At 39.8% G+C, this 24800-nt stretch overlaps 1 protein-coding gene and 9 non-coding genes across 10 annotated transcripts in view; 1 reads left to right on the top strand and 9 right to left on the bottom strand.

The window, feature by feature from the left end:
• The window catches only part of LOC145657973 (uncharacterized), a 150785-nt gene that overhangs the window by 39068 nt on the left and 86917 nt on the right, over nucleotides 1-24800 (top strand). The gene's annotated exons all lie outside the window — the stretch shown is intronic.
• trnaf-gaa (transfer RNA phenylalanine (anticodon GAA)) lies at nucleotides 1821-1893 on the bottom strand. The gene has a single exon. It is a non-coding gene; the product is annotated as a tRNA-Phe (tRNA).
• Nucleotides 4285-4357, bottom strand: trnaf-gaa (transfer RNA phenylalanine (anticodon GAA)). Its single transcript has one exon. It is a non-coding gene; the product is annotated as a tRNA-Phe (tRNA).
• Nucleotides 6528-6600, bottom strand: trnaf-gaa (transfer RNA phenylalanine (anticodon GAA)). Its single transcript has one exon. It is a non-coding gene; the product is annotated as a tRNA-Phe (tRNA).
• trnaf-gaa (transfer RNA phenylalanine (anticodon GAA)) lies at nucleotides 8765-8837 on the bottom strand. Its single transcript has one exon. It is a non-coding gene; the product is annotated as a tRNA-Phe (tRNA).
• On the bottom strand, nucleotides 11235-11307 carry trnaf-gaa (transfer RNA phenylalanine (anticodon GAA)). Its single transcript has one exon. It is a non-coding gene; the product is annotated as a tRNA-Phe (tRNA).
• On the bottom strand, nucleotides 13470-13542 carry trnaf-gaa (transfer RNA phenylalanine (anticodon GAA)). Its single transcript has one exon. It is a non-coding gene; the product is annotated as a tRNA-Phe (tRNA).
• trnaf-gaa (transfer RNA phenylalanine (anticodon GAA)) lies at nucleotides 15701-15773 on the bottom strand. The gene has a single exon. It is a non-coding gene; the product is annotated as a tRNA-Phe (tRNA).
• On the bottom strand, nucleotides 18134-18206 carry trnaf-gaa (transfer RNA phenylalanine (anticodon GAA)). Its single transcript has one exon. It is a non-coding gene; the product is annotated as a tRNA-Phe (tRNA).
• Nucleotides 22809-22881, bottom strand: trnaf-gaa (transfer RNA phenylalanine (anticodon GAA)). Its single transcript has one exon. It is a non-coding gene; the product is annotated as a tRNA-Phe (tRNA).

The following is a 24800-nucleotide window of genomic DNA, read 5'->3' as shown; positions in this document are numbered from 1 at the left end:
TGACTGCCTAATGCCCATCATCAGTGTGGAGTGTTCCACAACGTTGAGCCTAGTTAGTCCTCATCAGTCATATTTTGAGCTTGTAATACATGTTGAATTGGCATTGGTGGTCCGGCATGAGGGTGTAAACACACCAAACTGACATCAATTTTGAGGGTGAAAACACACCAAAATCAACAGCTCATTCCTCATCACCTGTACAAAGGAAACTGGTTGACTGCAATGTCAGGTTAATTCGCAAGTTTGTAGGGTTTCCTAAATGTAAAATAATGCTCCTGAGGCTTTAACCCTTATAATCACCTGCTTTGGGTAGGAGAAGCTGCTATAATTTAACAGATACTCTAGATTGAAAGCACTTTCTAAATCACCAGCAGAATGTCTTTTATGAATCAAAACATGTTAACTGCATTTATGTTGAGTGTCAGTGTCAGGCAGGGAAGGAGGCAGGGAGCATGCAGGAAGGAAGCAGTATTTACAGCTGCATTGATAGGTGAATGCAGTCATAGAAGAGTCTTAATAGAGTCTCATGCACCCCAGAAATGGGATAGGCCTTATTCACTCTGAAAACTACACTTGCCCTCTTGTGGACTTAACATAAGTTCACAAATGAATCTATTCATTTGAATGTTTCTGGGCTGGATAAGAGGAAACTTTTAATAGGAAGTCAAAATAATTTTGATGGCAGTGAACAGTTCTAGCTTAGTGCTCAAATAATTGGGATTGACCACAATAGACATATTGTATATATTATATAATATCAAATGTTGTATAGCAGAGGTGAAAATAGCTTTGGAAATTGGTTAATAAAATAAATAAACTTTCGTTTGTGAACCTATCTTGAGATTCTAAATGTGACTCTTTGAATGTGACTCCAATAAAACCTCTTTCATTCTTCTTGGCTCAAGTGGTAGAGCGCTTGCTTAACATGCGACAGTTAGTGGCATGGATGTCTGCCTTCTCCAGTGTGTCTTAGCAGCATTGATACACTCTTCGGATGAGTGTGTTGCTCACTGTTGTTAGAATACAATATTTTGGAAGGTGTTTTCACATTATGCAATGAGAGAGGTAGTGGGATCATTGTCCGCATTCTCCAGTACGTCTCTTCTGCAGTGTTACACGTTAAGGATAAGTATGATGCTCAATGTCTTTAGAATTCAAAATCTACAGTGCATCTCTTCTGCAGTGGTACACATTAAGGATAAGTATGTTGGTTGCTGTATTTAGTGTACAATGTTTTGTTTTTTTGCCATTATGCGATGCCTCTTGGTAGAGTGTGATTTTCAAGAACTTTAGGAAGCAAATTACTTCTTTACATCACCTGTTTAGGTAGAACAAAGCCTGTCCATGAGCCAAAGCTAGCTGAAGTAGGCCCCATTCCATGAAAACATAGGAGTGGTGAGAAACAGGATTCCTATAATATTGTACCAAGCATACATGCAAGTTGACGCCGACCCTTCCCTTGTCCAGCTTACAACTAATGAGCTACATTTCAAAAGCGTTTGTGCAGAAGCCACTCTTCAAGCGCCTCTATGTGCAGTGATGAAACATATGATAAGATATTGCAAGTTTCAGGAAATTTTAAATAGGGTCACTGAATTCAAAGTCTTTAGTGCTATTACGCCATGAATACTTCCGATAGCATAAAAACAGCAACGTCGCAATCATTTTTTAGTAAAAGAAGGTAAAGGTTTATGAAGTACACTTCCGATTGCATAAAAACAGCAACGTCGCAATCATTTTTTAGTAAAAGAACGTAAAGGTTTATGAAGTACACATAAAAAAAAGCACACCATCGGAAGAGGAAATCAGTACCGCACAGTTGCCGAAACCCGGGATTGAACCAGGGACCTTTAGATCTTCAGTCTAACGCTCTCCCAGCTGAGCTATTTCAGCTAGACCGCATGTGCATTTGCCTCCTTACGATGAAAATGCTACCAATAAATGTAATCCCATTTACAATATTGCATACACACAGAACACAATGACTTTACCACTGTGAAATCCATGGACCACTCGGCAGGACCTCACGGCACAGTCATGCCTTGAGGTGCACAGGGCGAAACTACACCTGTAGTGAGTAATTACAGCTAACAAGCAACTAACAACTAGGTTCAGATAATTAGCCTTGAATTTTACAGAATCTAAGGCAAAAGTAAGTAAACTCAGAACCTACCTTAACCAGGCAGAGAATAATCCAACGAGAAAACCCAAAGCACACAGGGCAAAGGAAACAAGTTTGATCTTGTGTGAAAGAAGGGCTTGTGTGGGTGTGTGTGTGTGTGTGTGTGTGTGTGTGTGTGTGTGTGTGTGTGTGTGTGTGTGTGTGTGTCCCATATTGCTTGTTTAATGTTGGGGTATTCAAATGGAAAATGAGAACTTATGCTTTTAACATGGGAAGTTAAACACACTGCCTGCACAAAAGAAAATAACTCTCCCATACCATCACGCCATTGGAGAGTGTTGGTGACTGCCTAATGCCCATCATCAGTGTGGAGTGTTCCACAACGTTGAGCCTAGTTAGTCCTCATCAGTCATATTTTGAGCTTGTAATACATGTTGAATTGGCATTGGTGGTCCGGCATGAGGGTGTAAACACACCAAACTGACATCAATTTTGAGGGTGAAAACACACCAAAATCAACAGCTCATTCCTCATCACCTGTACAAAGGAAACTGGTTGACTGCAATGTCAGGTTCATTCGCAAGTTTGTAGGGTTTCCTAAATGTAAAATAATGCTCCTGAGGCTTTAACCCTTATAATCACCTGCTTTGGGTAGGAGAAGCTGCTATAATTTAACAGATACTCTAGATTGAAAGCACTTTCTAAGTCACCAGCAGAATGTCTTTTATGAATCAAAACATGTTAACTGCATTTATGTTGAGTGTCAGTGTCAGGCAGGGAAGGAGGCAGGGAGCATGCAGGAAGGAAGCAGTATTTACAGCTGCATTGATAGGTGCATGCAGTCATAGAAGAGTCTTAATAGAGTCTCATGCACCCCAGAAATGGGATAGGCCTTATTCACTCTGAAAACTACACTTGCCCTCTTGTGGACTTAACATAAGTTCACAAATGAATCTATTCATTTGAATGTTTCTGGGCTGGATAAGAGGAAACTTTTAATAGGAAGTCAAAATAATTTTGATGGCAGTGAACAGTTCTAGCTTAGTGCTCAAATAATTGGGATTGACCACAATAGACATATTGTATATATTGTATAATATCATATGTTGTATAGTAGAGGTGAAAATAGCTTTGGAAATTGGTTAATAAAATAAATAAACTTTCGTTTGTGAACCTATCTTGAGATTCTAAATGTGACTCTTTGAATGTGACTCCAATAAAAATACTTTCATTCTTCTTGGCTCAAGTGGTAGAGCGCTTGCTTAACATGCGACAGTTAGTGGCATGGATGTCTACCTTCTCCAGTGTGTCTTAGCAGCATTGATACACTCTTCGGATGAGTGTGTTGCTCACTGTTGTTAGAATACAATATTTTGGAAGGTGTTTTCACATTATGCAATGAGAGAGGTAGTGGGATCATTGTCCGCATTCTCCAGTACGTCTCTTCTGCAGTGTTACACGTTAAGGATAAGTATGATGCTCAATGTCTTTAGAATTCAAAATCTCCAGTGCCTCTCTTCTGCAGTGGTACACATTAAGGATAAGTATGTTGGTTGCTGTATTTAGTGTACAATGTTTTGTTTTTTTGCCATTATGCGATGCCTCTTGGTAGAGTGTGATTTTCAAGAACTTTAGGAAGCAAATGACTTCTTTACATCACCTGTTTTGGTAGAACAAAGCCCATCCATGAGCCAAAGCTAGCTGAAGTAGGCCCCATTGCATGAAAACATAGGAGTGGTGTGAAACAGGATTCCTATAATATTGTACCAAGCATACATGCAAGTTGACGCCGACCCTTCCCTTGTCCAGCTTACAACTAATGAGCTACATTTCAAAAGCGTTTGTGCAGAAGCCACTCTTCAAGCGCCTCTATGTGCAGTGATGAAACATATGATAAGATATTGCAAGTTTCAGGAAATTTTAAATAGGGTCACTGAATACAAAGTCTTTAGTGCTATTACGCCATGAAAACTTCTGATAGCATAAAAACAGCAACGTCGCAATCATTTTTTAGTAAAAGAAGGTAAAGGTTTATGAAGTGCACTTCCGATTGCATAAAAACAGCAACGTCGTAATCATTTTTTAGTAAAAGAACGTAAAGGTTTATGAAGTACACATAAAAAAAAGCACACCATCGGAAGAGGAAATCAGTACCGCACAGTTGCCGAAACCCGGGATTGAACCAGGGACCTTTAGATCTTCAGTCTAACGCTCTCCCAGCTGAGCTATTTCAGCTAGAAAGCATGTGCATTTGCCTCCAAGCAGACAATAATCCAACGAGAAAAACCAAAGCACACAGGGCACAGGAAACATGCTTGAACTTGTGTGAAAGAAGGGCTTGTGTGTGTGTGTGTGTGTGTGTGTGTGTGTGTGTGTGTGTGTGTGTGTGTGTGTGTGTGTGTGTGTGTGTGTGTGTGTGTGTGTGTGTGTGTGTGTGTGTGTGTGTGTGTCCCATATTGCTTGTTTAATGTTGGGGTATTCAAATGGAAAATGAGAACTTATGCTTTTAACATGGGAAGTTAAACACACTGCCTGCAGAAAATAAAATAACTCTCCCATACCATCACGCCATTGGAGAGTGTTGGTGACTGCCTAATGCCCATCATCAGTGTGGAGTGTTCCACAACGTTGAGCCTAGTTAGTCCTCATCAGTCATATTTTGAGCTTGTAATACATGTTGAATTGGCATTGGTGGTCCGGCATGAGGGTGTAAACACACCAAACTGACATCAATTTTGAGGGTGAAAACACACCAAAATCAACAGCTCATTCCTCATCACCTGCACAAAGGAAACTGGTTGACTGCAATGTCAGGTTAATTCGCAAGTTTGTAGGGTTTCCTAAATGTAAAATAATGCTCCTGAGGCTTTAACCCTTATAATCACCTGCTTTGGGTAGGAGAAGCTGCTATAATTTAACAGATACTCTAGATTGAAAGCACTTTCTAAATCACCAGCAGAATGTCTTTTATGAATCAAAACATGTTAACTGCATTTATGTTGAGTGTCAGTGTCAGGCAGGGAAGGAGGCAGGGAGCATGCAGGAAGGAAGCAGTATTTACAGCTGCATTGATAGGTGCATGCAGTCATAGAAGAGTCTTAATAGAGTCTCATGCACCCCAGAAATGGGATAGGCCTTATTCACTCTGAAAACTACACTTGCCCTCTTGTGGACTTAACATAAGTTCACAAATGAATCTATTCATTTGAATGTTTCTGGGCTGGATAAGAGGAAACTTTTAATAGGAAGTCAAAATAATTTTGATGGCAGTGAACAGTTCTAGCTTAGTGCTCAAATAATTGGGATTGACCACAATAGACATATTGTATATATTATATAATATCAAATATTGTATAGTAGAGGTGAAAATAGCTTTGGAAATTGGTTAATAAAATAAATAAACTTTCGTTTGTGAACCTATCTTGAGATTCTAAATGTGACTCTTTGAATGTGACTCCAATAAAACCTCTTTCATTCTTCTTGGCTCAAGTGGTAGAGCGCTTGCTTAACATGCGACAGTTAGTGGCATGGATGTCTACCTTCTCCAGTGTGTCTTAGCAGCATTGATACACTCTTCGGATGAGTGTGTTGCTCACTGTTGTTAGAATACAATATTTTGGAAGGTGTTTTCACATTATGCAATGAGAGAGGTAGTGGGATCATTGTCCGCATTCTCCAGTACGTCTCTTCTGCAGTGTTACACGTTAAGGATAAGTATGATGCTCAATGTCTTTAGAATTCAAAATCTCCAGTGCCTCTCTTCTGCAGTGGTACACATTAAGGATAAGTATGTTGGTTGCTGTATTTAGTGTACAATGTTTTGTTTTTTTGCCATTATGCGATGCCTCTTGGTAGAGTGTGATTTTCAAGAACTTTAGGAAGCAAATGACTTCTTTACATCACCTGTTTTGGTAGAACAAAGCCCATCCATGAGCCAAAGCTAGCTGAAGTAGGCCCCATTGCATGAAAACATAGGAGTGGTGTGAAACAGGATTCCTATAATATTGTACCAAGCATACATGCAAGTTGACGCCGACCCTTCCCTTGTCCAGCTTACAACTAATGAGCTACATTTCAAAAGCGTTTGTGCAGAAGCCACTCTTCAAGCGCCTCTATGTGCAGTGATGAAACATATGATAAGATATTGCAAGTTTCAGGAAATTTTAAATAGGGTCACTGAATACAAAGTCTTTAGTGCTATTACGCCATGAAAACTTCTGATAGCATAAAAACAGCAACGTCGCAATCATTTTTTAGTAAAAGAAGGTAAAGGTTTATGAAGTGCACTTCCGATTGCATAAAAACAGCAACGTCGCAATCATTTTTTAGTAAAAGAACGTAAAGGTTTATGAAGTACACATAAAAAAAAGCACACCATCGGAAGAGGAAATCAGTACCGCACAGTTGCCGAAACCCGGGATTGAACCAGGGACCTTTAGATCTTCAGTCTAACGCTCTCCCAGCTGAGCTATTTCAGCTAGAAAGCATGTGCATTTGCCTCCAAGCAGACAATAATCCAACGAGAAAAACCAAAGCACACAGGGCACAGGAAACATGCTTGAACTTGTGTGAAAGAAGGGCTTGTGTGTGTGTGTGTGTGTGTGTGTGTGTGTGTGTGTGTGTGTGTGTGTGTGTGTGTGTGTGTGTGTGTGTGTGTGTGTGTGTGTGTGTGTGTGTGTGTGTGTGTCCCATATTGCTTGTTTAATGTTGGGGTATTCAAATGGAAAATGAGAACTTATGCTTTTAACATGGGAAGTTAAACACACTGCCTGCAGAAAATAAAATAACTCTCCCATACCATCACGCCATTGGAGAGTGTTGGTGACTGCCTAATGCCCATCATCAGTGTGGAGTGTTCCACAACGTTGAGCCTAGTTAGTCCTCATCAGTCATATTTTGAGCTTGTAATACATGTTGAATTGGCATTGGTGGTCCGGCATGAGGGTGTAAACACACCAAACTGACATCAATTTTGAGGGTGAAAACACACCAAAATCAACAGCTCATTCCTCATCACCTGCACAAAGGAAACTGGTTGACTGCAATGTCAGGTTAATTCGCAAGTTTGTAGGGTTTCCTAAATGTAAAATAATGCTCCTGAGGCTTTAACCCTTATAATCACCTGCTTTGGGTAGGAGAAGCTGCTATAATTTAACAGATACTCTAGATTGAAAGCACTTTCTAAATCACCAGCAGAATGTCTTTTATGAATCAAAACATGTTAACTGCATTTATGTTGAGTGTCAGTGTCAGGCAGGGAAGGAGGCAGGGAGCATGCAGGAAGGAAGCAGTATTTACAGCTGCATTGATAGGTGCATGCAGTCATAGAAGAGTCTTAATAGAGTCTCATGCACCCCAGAAATGGGATAGGCCTTATTCACTCTGAAAACTACACTTGCCCTCTTGTGGACTTAACATAAGTTCACAAATGAATCTATTCATTTGAATGTTTCTGGGCTGGATAAGAGGAAACTTTTAATAGGAAGTCAAAATAATTTTGATGGCAGTGAACAGTTCTAGCTTAGTGCTCAAATAATTGGGATTGACCACAATAGACATATTGTATATATTATATAATATCAAATATTGTATAGTAGAGGTGAAAATAGCTTTGGAAATTGGTTAATAAAATAAATAAACTTTCGTTTGTGAACCTATCTTGAGATTCTAAATGTGACTCTTTGAATGTGACTCCAATAAAACCTCTTTCATTCTTCTTGGCTCAAGTGGTAGAGCGCTTGCTTAACATGCGACAGTTAGTGGCATGGATGTCTACCTTCTCCAGTGTGTCTTAGCAGCATTGATACACTCTTCGGATGAGTGTGTTGCTCACTGTTGTTAGAATAAAATATTTTGGAAGGTGTTTTCACATTATGCAATGAGAGAGGTAGTGGGATCATTGTCCGCATTCTCCAGTACGTCTCTTCTGCAGTGTTACACGTTAAGGATAAGTATGATGCTCAATGTCTTTAGAATTCAAAATCTACAGTGCATCTCTTCTGCAGTGGTACACATTAAGGATAAGTATGTTGGTTGCTGTATTTAGTGTACAATGTTTTGTTTTTTTGCCATTATGCGATGCCTCTTGGTAGAGTGTGATTTTCAAGAACTTTAGGAAGCAAATGACTTCTTTACATCACCTGTTTAGGTAGAACAAAGCCTGTCCATGAGCCAAAGCTAGCTGAAGTAGGCCCCATTCCATGAAAACATAGGAGTGCTGTGAAACAGGATTCCTATAATATTGTACCAAGCATACATGCAAGTTGACGCCGACCCTTCCCTTGTCCAGCTTACAACTAATGAGCTACATTTCAAAAGCGTTTGTGCAGAAGCCACTCTTCAAGCGCCTCTATGTGCAGTGATGAAACATATGATAAGATATTGCAAGTTTCAGGAAATTTTAAATAGGGTCACTGAATACAAAGTCTTTAGTGCTATTACGCCATGAAAACTTCTGATAGCATAAAAACAGCAACGTCGCAATCATTTTTTAGTAAAAGAAGGTAAAGGTTTATGAAGTACACTTCCGATTGCATAAAAACAGCAACGTCGCAATCATTTTTTAGTAAAAGAACGTAAAGGTTTATGAAGTACACATAAAAAAAAGCACACCATCGGAAGAGGAAATCAGTACCGCACAGTTGCCGAAACCCGGGATTGAACCAGGGACCTTTAGATCTTCAGTCTAACGCTCTCCCAGCTGAGCTATTTCGGCTAGACCGCATGTGCATTTGCCTCCTTACGATGAAAATGCTACCAATAAATGTAATCCCATTTACAATATTGCATACACACAGAACACAATGACTTTACCACTGTGAAATCCATGGACCACTCGGCAGGACCTCACGGCACAGTCATGCCTTGAGGTGCACAGGGCGAAACTACACCTGTAGTGAGTAATTACAGCTAACAAGCAACTAACAACTAGGTTCAGATAATTAGCCTTGAATTTTACAGAATCTAAGGCAAAAGTAAGTAAACTCAGAACCTACCTTAACCAGGCAGAGAATAATCCAACGAGAAAACCCAAAGCACACAGGGCAAAGGAAACAAGTTTGATCTTGGGTGAAAGAAGGGCTTGTGTGGGTGTGTGTGTGTGTGTGTGTGTGTGTGTGTGTGTGTGTGTGTGTGTGTGTGTGTGTGTGTGTGTGTGTCCCATATTGCTTGTTTAATGTTGGGGTATTCAAATGGAAAATGAGAACTTATGCTTTTAACATGGGAAGTTAAACACACTGCCTGCACAAAAGAAAATAACTCTCCCATACCATCACGCCATTGGAGAGTGTTGGTGACTGCCTAATGCCCATCATCAGTGTGGAGTGTTCCACAACGTTGAGCCTAGTTAGTCCTCATCAGTCATATTTTGAGCTTGTAATACATGTTGAATTGGCATTGGTGGTCCGGCATGAGGGTGTAAACACACCAAACTGACATCAATTTTGAGGGTGAAAACACACCAAAATCAACAGCTCATTCCTCATCACCTGTACAAAGGAAACTGGTTGACTGCAATGTCAGGTTCTTTCGCAAGTTTGTAGGGTTTCCTAAATGTAAAATAATGCTCCTGAGGCTTTAACCCTTATAATCACCTGCTTTGGGTAGGAGAAGCTGCTATAATTTAACAGATACTCTAGATTGAAAGCACTTTCTAAGTCACCAGCAGAATGTCTTTTATGAATCAAAACATGTTAACTGCATTTATGTTGAGTGTCAGTGTCAGGCAGGGAAGGAGGCAGGGAGCATGCAGGAAGGAAGCAGTATTTACAGCTGCATTGATAGGTGCATGCAGTCATAGAAGAGTCTTAATAGAGTCTCATGCACCCCAGAAATGGGATAGGCCTTATTCACTCTGAAAACTACACTTGCCCTCTTGTGGACTTAACATAAGTTCACAAATGAATCTATTCATTTGAATGTTTCTGGGCTGGATAAGAGGAAACTTTTAATAGGAAGTCAAAATAATTTTGATGGCAGTGAACAGTTCTAGCTTAGTGCTCAAATAATTGGGATTGACCACAATAGACATATTGTATATATTGTATAATATCATATGTTGTATAGTAGAGGTGAAAATAGCTTTGGAAATTGGTTAATAAAATAAATAAACTTTCGTTTGTGAACCTATCTTGAGATTCTAAATGTGACTCTTTGAATGTGACTCCAATAAAAATACTTTCATTCTTCTTGGCTCAAGTGGTAGAGCGCTTGCTTAACATGCGACAGTTAGTGGCATGGATGTCTACCTTCTCCAGTGTGTCTTAGCAGCATTGATACACTCTTCGGATGAGTGTGTTGCTCACTGTTGTTAGAATACAATATTTTGGAAGGTGTTTTCACATTATGCAATGAGAGAGGTAGTGGGATCATTGTCCGCATTCTCCAGTACGTCTCTTCTGCAGTGTTACACGTTAAGGATAAGTATGATGCTCAATGTCTTTAGAATTCAAAATCTCCAGTGCCTCTCTTCTGCAGTGGTACACATTAAGGATAAGTATGTTGGTTGCTGTATTTAGTGTACAATGTTTTGTTTTTTTGCCATTATGCGATGCCTCTTGGTAGAGTGTGATTTTCAAGAACTTTAGGAAGCAAATGACTTCTTTACATCACCTGTTTTGGTAGAACAAAGCCCATCCATGAGCCAAAGCTAGCTGAAGTAGGCCCCATTGCATGAAAACATAGGAGTGGTGTGAAACAGGATTCCTATAATATTGTACCAAGCATACATGCAAGTTGACGCCGACCCTTCCCTTGTCCAGCTTACAACTAATGAGCTACATTTCAAAAGCGTTTGTGCAGAAGCCACTCTTCAAGCGCCTCTATGTGCAGTGATGAAACATATGATAAGATATTGCAAGTTTCAGGAAATTTTAAATAGGGTCACTGAATACAAAGTCTTTAGTGCTATTACGCCATGAAAACTTCTGATAGCATAAAAACAGCAACGTCGCAATCATTTTTTAGTAAAAGAAGGTAAAGGTTTATGAAGTGCACTTCCGATTGCATAAAAACAGCAACGTCGTAATCATTTTTTAGTAAAAGAACGTAAAGGTTTATGAAGTACACATAAAAAAAAGCACACCATCGGAAGAGGAAATCAGTACCGCACAGTTGCCGAAACCCGGGATTGAACCAGGGACCTTTAGATCTTCAGTCTAACGCTCTCCCAGCTGAGCTATTTCAGCTAGAAAGCATGTGCATTTGCCTCCAAGCAGACAATAATCCAACGAGAAAAACCAAAGCACACAGGGCACAGGAAACATGCTTGAACTTGTGTGAAAGAAGGGCTTGTGTGTGTGTGTGTGTGTGTGTGTGTGTGTGTGTGTGTGTGTGTGTGTGTGTGTGTGTGTGTGTGTGTGTGTGTGTGTGTGTGTGTGTGTGTGTGTGTGTGTCCCATATTGCTTGTTTAATGTTGGGGTATTCAAATGGAAAATGAGAACTTATGCTTTTAACATGGGAAGTTAAACACACTGCCTGCAGAAAATAAAATAACTCTCCCATACCATCACGCCATTGGAGAGTGTTGGTGACTGCCTAATGCCCATCATCAGTGTGGAGTGTTCCACAACGTTGAGCCTAGTTAGTCCTCATCAGTCATATTTTGAGCTTGTAATACATGTTGAATTGGCATTGGTGGTCCGGCATGAGGGTGTAAACACACCAAACTGACATCAATTTTGAGGGTGAAAACACACCAAAATCAACAGCTCATTCCTCATCACCTGCACAAAGGAAACTGGTTGACTGCAATGTCAGGTTAATTCGCAAGTTTGTAGGGTTTCCTAAATGTAAAATAATGCTCCTGAGGCTTTAACCCTTATAATCACCTGCTTTGGGTAGGAGAAGCTGCTATAATTTAACAGATACTCTAGATTGAAAGCACTTTCTAAATCACCAGCAGAATGTCTTTTATGAATCAAAACATGTTAACTGCATTTATGTTGAGTGTCAGTGTCAGGCAGGGAAGGAGGCAGGGAGCATGCAGGAAGGAAGCAGTATTTACAGCTGCATTGATAGGTGCATGCAGTCATAGAAGAGTCTTAATAGAGTCTCATGCACCCCAGAAATGGGATAGGCCTTATTCACTCTGAAAACTACACTTGCCCTCTTGTGGACTTAACATAAGTTCACAAATGAATCTATTCATTTGAATGTTTCTGGGCTGGATAAGAGGAAACTTTTAATAGGAAGTCAAAATAATTTTGATGGCAGTGAACAGTTCTAGCTTAGTGCTCAAATAATTGGGATTGACCACAATAGACATATTGTATATATTATATAATATCAAATATTGTATAGTAGAGGTGAAAATAGCTTTGGAAATTGGTTAATAAAATAAATAAACTTTCGTTTGTGAACCTATCTTGAGATTCTAAATGTGACTCTTTGAATGTGACTCCAATAAAACCTCTTTCATTCTTCTTGGCTCAAGTGGTAGAGCGCTTGCTTAACATGCGACAGTTAGTGGCATGGATGTCTACCTTCTCCAGTGTGTCTTAGCAGCATTGATACACTCTTCGGATGAGTGTGTTGCTCACTGTTGTTAGAATACAATATTTTGGAAGGTGTTTTCACATTATGCAATGAGAGAGGTAGTGGGATCATTGTCCGCATTCTCCAGTACGTCTCTTCTGCAGTGTTACACGTTAAGGATAAGTATGATGCTCAATGTCTTTAGAATTCAAAATCTCCAGTGCCTCTCTTCTGCAGTGGTACACATTAAGGATAAGTATGTTGGTTGCTGTATTTAGTGTACAATGTTTTGTTTTTTTGCCATTATGCGATGCCTCTTGGTAGAGTGTGATTTTCAAGAACTTTAGGAAGCAAATGACTTCTTTACATCACCTGTTTTGGTAGAACAAAGCCCATCCATGAGCCAAAGCTAGCTGAAGTAGGCCCCATTGCATGAAAACATAGGAGTGGTGTGAAACAGGATTCCTATAATATTGTACCAAGCATACATGCAAGTTGACGCCGACCCTTCCCTTGTCCAGCTTACAACTAATGAGCTACATTTCAAAAGCGTTTGTGCAGAAGCCACTCTTCAAGCGCCTCTATGTGCAGTGATGAAACATATGATAAGATATTGCAAGTTTCAGGAAATTTTAAATAGGGTCACTGAATACAAAGTCTTTAGTGCTATTACGCCATGAAAACTTCTGATAGCATAAAAACAGCAACGTCGCAATCATTTTTTAGTAAAAGAAGGTAAAGGTTTATGAAGTGCACTTCCGATTGCATAAAAACAGCAACGTCGCAATCATTTTTTAGTAAAAGAACGTAAAGGTTTATGAAGTACACATAAAAAAAAGCACACCATCGGAAGAGGAAATCAGTACCGCACAGTTGCCGAAACCCGGGATTGAACCAGGGACCTTTAGATCTTCAGTCTAACGCTCTCCCAGCTGAGCTATTTCAGCTAGAAAGCATGTGCATTTGCCTCCAAGCAGACAATAATCCAACGAGAAAAACCAAAGCACACAGGGCACAGGAAACATGCTTGAACTTGTGTGAAAGAAGGGCTTGTGTGTGTGTGTGTGTGTGTGTGTGTGTGTGTGTGTGTGTGTGTGTGTGTGTGTGTGTGTGTGTGTGTGTGTGTGTGTGTGTGTGTGTGTGTGTGTGTCCCATATTGCTTGTTTAATGTTGGGGTATTCAAATGGAAAATGAGAACTTATGCTTTTAACATGGGAAGTTAAACACACTGCCTGCAGAAAATAAAATAACTCTCCCATACCATCACGCCATTGGAGAGTGTTGGTGACTGCCTAATGCCCATCATCAGTGTGGAGTGTTCCACAACGTTGAGCCTAGTTAGTCCTCATCAGTCATATTTTGAGCTTGTAATACATGTTGAATTGGCATTGGTGGTCCGGCATGAGGGTGTAAACACACCAAACTGACATCAATTTTGAGGGTGAAAACACACCAAAATCAACAGCTCATTCCTCATCACCTGCACAAAGGAAACTGGTTGACTGCAATGTCAGGTTAATTCGCAAGTTTGTAGGGTTTCCTAAATGTAAAATAATGCTCCTGAGGCTTTAACCCTTATAATCACCTGCTTTGGGTAGGAGAAGCTGCTATAATTTAACAGATACTCTAGATTGAAAGCACTTTCTAAATCACCAGCAGAATGTCTTTTATGAATCAAAACATGTTAACTGCATTTATGTTGAGTGTCAGTGTCAGGCAGGGAAGGAGGCAGGGAGCATGCAGGAAGGAAGCAGTATTTACAGCTGCATTGATAGGTGCATGCAGTCATAGAAGAGTCTTAATAGAGTCTCATGCACCCCAGAAATGGGATAGGCCTTATTCACTCTGAAAACTACACTTGCCCTCTTGTGGACTTAACATAAGTTCACAAATGAATCTATTCATTTGAATGTTTCTGGGCTGGATAAGAGGAAACTTTTAATAGGAAGTCAAAATAATTTTGATGGCAGTGAACAGTTCTAGCTTAGTGCTCAAATAATTGGGATTGACCACAATAGACATATTGTATATATTATATAATATCAAATATTGTATAGTAGAGGTGAAAATAGCTTTGGAAATTGGTTAATAAAATAAATAAACTTTCGTTTGTGAACCTATCTTGAGATTCTAAATGTGACTCTTTGAATGTGACTCCAATAAAACCTCTTTCATTCTTCTTGGCTCAAGTGGTAGAGCGCTTGCTTAACATGCGACAGTTAGTGGCATGGATGTCTACCTTCTCCAGTGTGTCTTAGCAGCATTGATACACTCTTCGGATGAGTGTGTTGCTCACTGTTGTTAGAATACAATATTTTGGAAGGTGTTTTCACATTATGCAATGAGAGAGGTAGTGGGATCATTGTCCGCATTCTCCAGTACGTCTCTTCTGCAGTGTTACACGTTAAGGATAAGTATGATGCTCAATGTCTTTAGAATTCAAAATCTACAGTGCATCTCTTCTGCAGTGGTACACATTAAGGATAAGTATGTTGGTTGCTGTATTTAGTGTACAATGTTTTGTTTTTTTGCCATTATGCGATGCCTCTTGGTAGAGTGTGATTTTCAAGAACTTTAGGAAGCAAATGACTTCTTTACATCACCTGTTTAGGTAGAACAAAGCCTGTCCATGAGCCAAAGCTAGCTGAAGTAGGCCCCATTCCATGAAAACATAGGAGTGCTGTGAAACAGGATTCCTATAATATTGTACCAAGCATACATGCAAGTTGACGCCGACCCTTCCCTTGTCCAGCTTACAACTAATGAGCTACATTTCAAAAGCGTTTGTGCAGAAGCCACTCTTCAAGCGCCTCTATGTGCAGTGATGAAACATATGATAAGATATTGCAAGTTTCAGGAAATTTTAAATAGGGTCACTGAATACAAAGTCTTTAGTGCTATTACGCCATGAAAACTTCTGATAGCATAAAAACAGCAACGTCGCAATCATTTTTTAGTAAAAGAAGGTAAAGGTTTATGAAGTACACTTCCGATTGCATAAAAACAGCAACGTCGCAATCATTTTTTAGTAAAAGAACGTAAAGGTTTATGAAGTACACATAAAAAAAAGCACACCATCGGAAGAGGAAATCAGTACCGCACAGTTGCCGAAACCCGGGATTGAACCAGGGACCTTTAGATCTTCAGTCTAACGCTCTCCCAGCTGAGCTATTTCGGCTAGACCGAATGTGCATTTGCCTCCTTACGATGAAAATGCTACCAATAAATGTAATCCCATTTACAATATTGCATACACACAGAACACAATGACTTTACCACTGTGAAATCCATGGACCACTCGGCAGGACCTCACGGCGCAGTCATGCCTTGAGGTGCACAGGGCGAAACTACACCTGTAGTGAGTAATTACAGCTAACAAGCAACTAACAACTAGGTTCAGATAATTAGCCTTGAATTTTACAGAATCTAAGGCAAAAGTAAGTAAACTCAGAACCTACCTTAACCAAGCATAGAATAATCCAACGAGAAAAACCAAAGCACACAGGGCACAGGAAACAAGTTTGAACTTGTGTGAAAGAAGGGCTTATGTGTCTGTGTGTGTGTGTGTGTGTGTTTCTGTGTGTCCCATATTGCTGTTTAATGTTGGGGTATTCAAATGGAAATTGAGAACTTATGCTTTTAACATGGGAAGTTAAACACACTGCCTGCACAAAAGAAAATAACTCTCCCATACCATCACGCCATTGGAGAGTGTTGGTGACTGCCTAATGCCCATCATCAGTGTGGAGTGTTCCACAACGTTGAGCCTAGTTAGTCCTCATCAGTCATATTTTGAGCTTGTAATACATGTTGAATTGGCATTGGTGGTCCGGCATGAGGGTGTAAACACACCAAACTGACATCAATTTTGAGGGTGAAAACACACCAAAATCAACAGCTCATTCCTCATCACCTGTACAAAGGAAACTGGTTGACTGCAATGTCAGATTCATTCGCAAGTTTGTAGGGTTTCCTAAATGTAAAATAATGCTCCTGAGGCTTTAACCCTTATAATCACCTGCTTTGGGTAGGAGAAGCTGCTTTAATTTAACAGATACTCTAGATTGAAAGCACTTTCTAAGTCACCAGCAGAATGTCTTTTATGAATCAAAACATGTTAACTGCATTTATGTTGAGTGTCAGTGTCAGGCAGGGAAGGAGGCAGGGAGCATGCAGGAAGGAAGCAGTATTTACAGCTGCATTGATAGGTGCATGCAGTCATAGAAGAGTCTTAATAGAGTCTCATGCACCCCAGAAATGGGATAGGCCTTATTCACTCTGAAAACTACACTTGCCCTCTTGTGGACTTAACATAAGTTCACAAATGAATCTATTCATTTGAATGTTTCTGGGCTGGATAAGAGGAAACTTTTAATAGGAAGTCAAAATAATTTTGATGGCAGTGAACAGTTCTAGCTTAGTGCTCAAATAATTGGGATTGACCACAATAGACATATTGTATATATTATATAATATCATATGTTGTATAGTAGAGGTGAAAATAGCTTTGGAAATTGGTTAATAAAATAAATAAACTTTCGTTTGTGAACCTATCTTGAGATTCTAAATGTGACTCTTTGAATGTGACTCCAATAAAAATACTTTCATTCTTTTTGGCTCAAGTGCTAGAGCGCTTGCTTAACATGCGACAGTTAGTGGCATGGATGTCTACCTTCTCCAGTGTGTCTTAGCAGCATTGATACACTCTTCGGATGAGTGTGTTGCTCACTGTTGTTAGAATACAATATTTTGGAAGGTGTTTTCACATTATGCAATGAGAGAGGTAGTGGGATCATTGTCCGCATTCTCCAGTACGTCTCTTCTGCAGTGTTACACGTTAAGGATAAGTATGATGCTCAATGTCTTTAGAATTCAAAATCTCCAGTGCCTCTCTTCTGCAGTGGTACACATTAAGGATAAGTATGTTGGTTGCTGTATTTAGTGTACAATGTTTTGTTTTTTTGCCATTATGCGATGCCTCTTGGTAGAGTGTGATTTTCAAGAACTTTAGGAAGCAAATGACTTCTTTACATCACCTGTTTTGGTAGAACAAAGCCCATCCATGAGCCAAAGCTAGCTGAAGTAGGCCCCATTCCATGAAAACATAGGAGTGGTGTGAAACAGGATTCCTATAATATTGTACCAAGCATACATGCAAGTTGACGCCGACCCTTCCCTTGTCCAGCTTACAACTAATGAGCTACATTTCAAAAGCGTTTGTGCAGAAGCCACTCTTCAAGCGCCTCTATGTGCAGTGATGAAACATATGATAAGATATTGCAAGTTTCAGGAAATTTTAAATAGGGTCACTGAATACAAAGTCTTTAGTGCTATTACGCCATGAAAACTTCTGATAGCATAAAAACAGCAACGTCGCAATCATTTTTTAGTAAAAGAAGGTAAAGGTTTATGAAGTGCACTTCCGATTGCATAAAAACAGCAACGTCGCAATCATTTTTTAGTAAAAGAACGTAAAGGTTTATGAAGTACACATAAAAAAAAGCACACCATCGGAAGAGGAAATCAGTACCGCACAGTTGCCGAAACCCGGGATTGAACCAGGGACCTTTAAATCTTCAGTCTAACGCTCTCCCAGCTGAGCTATTTCAGCTAGACCGCATGTGCATTTGCCTCCAAGCAGACAATAATCCAACGAGAAAAACCAAAGCACACAGGGCACAGGAAACAAGTTTGAACTTGTGTGAAAGAAGGGCTTGTGTGTGTGTGTGTGTGTGTGTGTGTGTGTGTGTGTGTGTGTGTGTGTGTGTGTGTGTGTGTGTGTGTGTGTGTGTGTGTGTGTGTGTGTGTGTGTGTGTCCCATATTGCTTGTTTAATGTTGGGGTATTCAAATGGAAAATGAGAACTTATGCTTTTAACATGGGAAGTTAAACACACTGCCTGCAGAAAATAAAATAACTCTCCCATACCATCACGCCATTGGAGAGTGTTGGTGACTGCCTAATGCCCATCATCAGTGTGGAGTGTTCCACAACGTTGAGCCTAGTTAGTCCTCATCAGTCATATTTTGAGCTTGTAATACATGTTGAATTGGCATTGGTGGTCCGGCATGAGGGTGTAAACACACCAAACTGACATCAATTTTGAGGGTGAAAACACACCAAAATCAACAGCTCATTCCTCATCACCTGTACAAAGGAAACTGGTTGACTGCAATGTCAGGTTCATTCGCAAGTTTGTAGGGTTTCCTAAATGTAAAATAATGCTCCTGAGGCTTTAACCCTTATAATCACCTGCTTTGGGTAGGAGAAGCTGCTATAATTTAACAGATACTCTAGATTGAAAGCACTTTCTAAATCACCAGCAGAATGTCTTTTATGAATCAAAACATGTTAACTGCATTTATGTTGAGTGTCAGTGTCAGGCAGGGAAGGAGGCAGGGAGCATGCAGGAAGGAAGCAGTATTTACAGCTGCATTGATAGGTGCATGCAGTCATAGAAGAGTCTTAATAGAGTCTCATGCACCCCAGAAATGGGATAGGCCTTATTCACTCTGAAAACTACACTTGCCCTCTTGTGGACTTAACATAAGTTCACAAATGAATCTATTCATTTGAATGTTTCTGGGCTGGATAAGAGGAAACTTTTAATAGGAAGTCAAAATAATTTTGATGGCAGTGAACAGTTCTAGCTTAGTGCTCAAATAATTGGGATTGACCACAATAGACATATTGTATATATTATATAATATCAAATATTGTATAGTAGAGGTGAAAATAGCTTTGGAAATTGGTTAATAAAATAAATAAACTTTCGTTTGTGAACCTATCTTGAGATTCTAAATGTGACTCTTTGAATGTGACTCCAATAAAACCTCTTTCATTCTTCTTGGCTCAAGTGGTAGAGCGCTTGCTTAACATGCGACAGTTAGTGGCATGGATGTCTACCTTCTCCAGTGTGTCTTAGCAGCATTGATACACTCTTCGGATGAGTGTGTTGCTCACTGTTGTTAGAATACAATATTTTGGAAGGTGTTTTCACATTATGCAATGAGAGAGGTAGTGGGATCATTGTCCGCATTCTCCAGTGCGTCTCTTCTGCAGTGTTACACGTTAAGGATAAGTATGATGCTCAATGTCTTTAGAATTCAAAATCTACAGTGCATCTCTTCTGCAGTGGTACACATTAAGGATAAGTATGTTGGTTGCTGTATTTAGTGTACAATGTTTTGTTTTTTTGCCATTATGCGATGCCTCTTGGTAGAGTGTGATTTTCAAGAACTTTAGGAAGCAAATTACTTCTTTACATCACCTGTTTAGGTAGAACAAAGCCTGTCCATGAGCCAAAGCTAGCTGAAGTAGGCCCCATTCCATGAAAACATAGGAGTGCTGTGAAACAGGATTCCTATAATATTGTACCAAGCATACATGCAAGTTGACGCCGACCCTTCCCTTGTCCAGCTTACAACTAATGAGCTACATTTCAAAAGCGTTTGTGCAGAAGCCACTCTTCAAGCGCCTCTATGTGCAGTGATGAAACATATGATAAGATATTGCAAGTTTCAGGAAATTTTAAATAGGGTCACTGAATTCAAAGTCTTTAGTCCTATTACGCCATGAAAACTTCTGATAGCATAAAAACAGAAACGTCGCAATCATTTTTTAGTAAAAGAAGGTAAAGGTTTATGAAGTACACTTCCGATTGCATAAAAACAGCAACGTCGCAATCATTTTTTAGTAAAAGAACGTAAAGGTTTATGAAGTACACATAAAAAAAAGCACACCATCGGAAGAGGAAATCAGTACCGCACAGTTGCCGAAACGCGGGATTGAAACAGGGACCTTTAAATCTTCAGTCTAACGCTCTCCCAGCTGAGCTATTTCGGCTAGACCGCATGTGCATTTGCCTCCTTACGATGAAAATGCTACCAATAAATGTAATCCCATTTACAATATTGCATACACACAGAACACAATGACTTTACCACTGTGAAATCCATGGACCACTCGGCAGGACCTCACAGCGCAGTCATGCCTTGAGGTGCACAGGGCGAAACTACACCTGTAGTGAGTAATTACAGCTAACAAGCAACTAACAACTAGGTTCAGATAATTAGCCTTGAATTTTACAGAATCTATGGCAAAAGTAAGTAAACTCAGAAACTACCTTAACCAAGCATAGAATAATCCAACGAGAAAAACCAAAGCACACAGGGCACAGGAAACAAGTTTGAACTTGTGTGAAAGAAGGGCTTATGTGTCTGTGTGTGTGTGTGTGTGTGTGTGTGTGTGTGTGTGTGTGTGTCCCATATTGCTGTTTAATGTTGGGGTATTCAAATGGAAATTGAGAACTTATGCTTTTAACATGGGAAGTTAAACACACTGCCTGCACAAAAGAAAATAACTCTCCCATACCATCACGCCATTGGAGAGTGTTGGTGACTGCCTAATGCCCATCATCAGTGTGGAGTGTTCCACAACGTTGAGCCTAGTTAGTCCTCATCAGTCATATTTTGAGCTTGTAATACATGTTGAATTGGCATTGGTGGTCCGGCATGAGGGTGTAAACACACCAAACTGACATCAATTTTGAGGGTGAAAACACACCAAAATCAACAGCTCATTCCTCATCACCTGTACAAAGGAAACTGGTTGACTGCAATGTCAGATTCATTCGCAAGTTTATAGGGTTTCCTAAATGTAAAATAATGCTCCTGAGGCTTTAACCCTTATAATCACCTACTTTGGGTAGGAGAAGCTGCTATAATTAACAGATACTCTAGATTGAAAGCACTTTCTAAGTCAACAGCAGAATGTCTTTTATGAATCAAAACAGGTTAACTGCATTTATGTTGAGTGTCAGTGTCAGGCAGGGAAGGAGGCAGGGAGCATGCAGGAAGGAAGCAGTATTTACAGCTGCATTGATAGGTGCATGCAGTCATAGAAGAGTCTTAATAGAGTCTCATGCACCCCAGAAATGGGATAGGCCTTATTCACTCTGAAAACTACACTTGCCCTCTTGTGGACTTAACATAAGTTCACAAATGAATCTATTCATTTGAATGTTTCTGGGCTGGATAAGAGGAAACTTTTAATAGGAAGTCAAAATAATTTTAATGGCAGTGAACAGTTCTAGCTTAGTGCTCAAATAATTGGGATTGACCACAATAAACATATTGTATATATTATATAATATCATATATTGTATAGTAGAGGTGAAAATAGCTTTGGAAATTGGTTAATAAAATAAATAAACTTTCGTTTGTGAACCTATCTTGAGATTCTAAATGTGACTCTTTGAATGTGACTCCAATAAAACCTCTTTCATTCTTCTTGGCTCAAGTGGTAGAGCGCTTGCTTAACATGCGACAGTTAGTGGCATGGATGTCTACCTTCTCCAGTGTGTCTTAGCAGCATTGATACACTCTTCGGATGAGTGTGTTGCTCACTGTTGTTAGAATACAATATTTTGGAAGGTGTTTTCACATTATGCAATGAGAGAGGTAGTGGGATCATTGTCCGGATTCTCCAGTACATCTCTTCTGCAGTGTTACACGTTAAGGATAAGTATGATGCTCAATGTCTTTAGAATTCAAAATCTACAGTGCATCTCTTCTGCAGTGGTACACATTAAGGATAAGTATGTTGGTTGCTGTATTTAGTGTACAATGTTTTGTTTTTTTGCCATTATGCGATGCCTCTTGGTAGAGTGTGATTTTCAAGAACTTTAGGAAGCAAATGACTTCTTTACATCACCTGTTTAGGTAGAACAAAGCCTGTCCATGAGCCAAAGCTAGCTGAAGTAGGCCCCATTCCATGAAAACATAGGAGTGGTGTGAAACAGGATTCCTATAATATTGTACCAAGCATACATGCAAGTTGACGCCGACCCTTCCCTTGTCCAGCTTACAACTAATGAGCTACATTTCAAAAGCGTTTGTGCAGAAGCCACTCTTCAAGCGCCTCTATGTGCAGTGATGAAACATATGATAAGATATTGCAAGTTTCAGGAAATTTTAAATAGGGTCACTGAATTCAGTCTTTAGTCCTATTACGCCATGAAAACTTCTGATAGCATAAAAACAGAAACGTCGCAATCATTTTTTAGTAAAAGAAGGTAAAGGTTTATGAAGTACACTTCCGATTGCATAAAACCAGCAACGTCGCAATCATTTTTTAGTAAAAGAACGTAAAGGTTTATGAAGTACACATAAAAAAAAGCACACCATCAGAAGAGGAAATCAGTACCGCACAGTTGCCGAAACCCGGGATTGAACCAGGGACCTTTAGACCTTCAGTCTAACCCTCTCCCAGCTGAGCTATTTCAGCTAGACCGCATGTGCATTTGCCTCCTTACGATGAAAATGCTACCAATAAATGTAATCCCATTTACAATATTGCATACACACAGAACACAATGACTTTACCACTGTGAAATCCATGGACCACTCGGCAGGACCTCACGGCGCAGTCATGCCTTGAGGTGCACAGGGCGAAACTACACCTGTAGTGAGTAATTACAGCTAACAAGCAACTAACAACTAGGTTCAGATAATTAGCCTTGAATTTTACAGAATCTAAGGCAAAAGTAAGTAAACTCAGAACGTACCTTAACCAAGCAGAGAATAATCCAACAAGAAAAACCAAAGCACACAGGGCATAGGAAACAAGTTTGAACTTGTGTGAAAGAAGGGCTTGTGAGTCTGTGTGTGTGTGTGTGTGTCTGTGTGTGTGTGTCTGTGTGTGTGTGTGTGTGTGTGTGTGTGTGTGTGTGTGTGTCTGTGTGTGTGTGTGTGTGTGTGTGTGTGTGTGTGTGTGTGTGTGTGTCCCATATTGCTTGTTTAATGTTGGGGTATTCAAATGGAAAATGAGAACTTATGCTTTTAACATGGGAAGTTAAACACACTGCCTGCACAAAAGAAAATAACTCTCCCATACCATCACGCCATTGGAGCGTGTTGGTGACTGCCTAATGCCCATCATCAGTGTGGAGTGTTCCACAACGTTGAGCCTAGTTAGTCCTCATCAGTCATATTTTGAGCTTGTAATACATGTTGAATTGGCATTGGTGGTCCGGCATGAGGGTGTAAACACACCAAACTGACATAAATTTTGAGGGTGAAAACACACCAAAATCAACAGCTCATTCCTCATCACCTGTACAAAGGAAACTGGTTGACTGCAATGTCAGGTTCATTCGCAAGTTTGTAGGGTTTCCTAAATGTAAAATAATGCTCCTGAGGCTTTAACCCTTATAATCACCTGCTTTGGGTAGGAGAAGCTGCTATAATTTAACAGATACTCTAGATTGAAAGCACTTTCTAAGTCACCAGCAGAATGTCTTTTATGAATCAAAACATGTTAACTGCATTTATGTTGAGTGTCAGTGTCAGGCAGGGAAGGAGGCAGGGAGCATGCAGGAAGGAAGCAGTATTTACAGCTGCATTGATAGGTGCATGCAGTCATAGAAGAGTCTTAATAGAGTCTCATGCACCCCAGAAATGGGATAGGCCTTATTCACTCTGAAAACTACACTTGCCCTCTTGTGGACTTAACATAAGTTCACAAATGAATCTATTCATTTGAATGTTTCTGGGCTGGATAAGAGGAAACTTTTAATAGGAAGTCAAAATAATTTTGATGGCAGTGAACAGTTCTAGCTTAGGGCTCAAATAATTGGGATTGACCACAATAGACATATTGTATATATTATATAATATCATATGTTGTATAGTAGAGGTGAAAATAGCTTTGGAAATTGGTTAATAAAATAAATAAACTTTCGTTTGTGAACCTATCTTGAGATTCTAAATGTGACTCTTTGAATGTGACTCCAATAAAAATACTTTCATTCTTCTTGGCTCAAGTGGTAGAGCGCTTGCTTAACATGCGACAGTTAGTGGCATGGATGTCTACCTTCTCCAGTGTGTCTTAGCAGCATTGATACACTCTTCGGATGAGTGTGTTGCTCACTGTTGTTAGAATACAATATTTTGGAAGGTGTTTTCACATTATGCAATGAGAGAGGTAGTGGGATCATTGTCCGCATTCTCCAGTACGTCTCTTCTGCAGTGTTACACGTTAAGGATAAGTATGATGCTCAATGTCTTTAGAATTCAAAATCTCCAGTGCCTCTCTTCTGCAGTGGTACACATTAAGGATAAGTATGTTGGTTGCTGTATTTAGTGTACAATGTTTTGTTTTTTTGCCATTATGCGATGCCTCTTGGTAGAGTGTGATTTTCAAGA

This window comes from Electrophorus electricus, chromosome 5, assembly GCF_041902795.1.
Source record: "Electrophorus electricus isolate QZ-2024a chromosome 5, ASM4190279v1, whole genome shotgun sequence".
Taxonomy (NCBI): Eukaryota; Metazoa; Chordata; class Actinopteri; order Gymnotiformes; family Gymnotidae; genus Electrophorus; species Electrophorus electricus.
The sequence above is the reverse complement of the archived record's forward strand: the minus strand, read 5'-3'. Positions and strand labels throughout refer to the sequence as shown.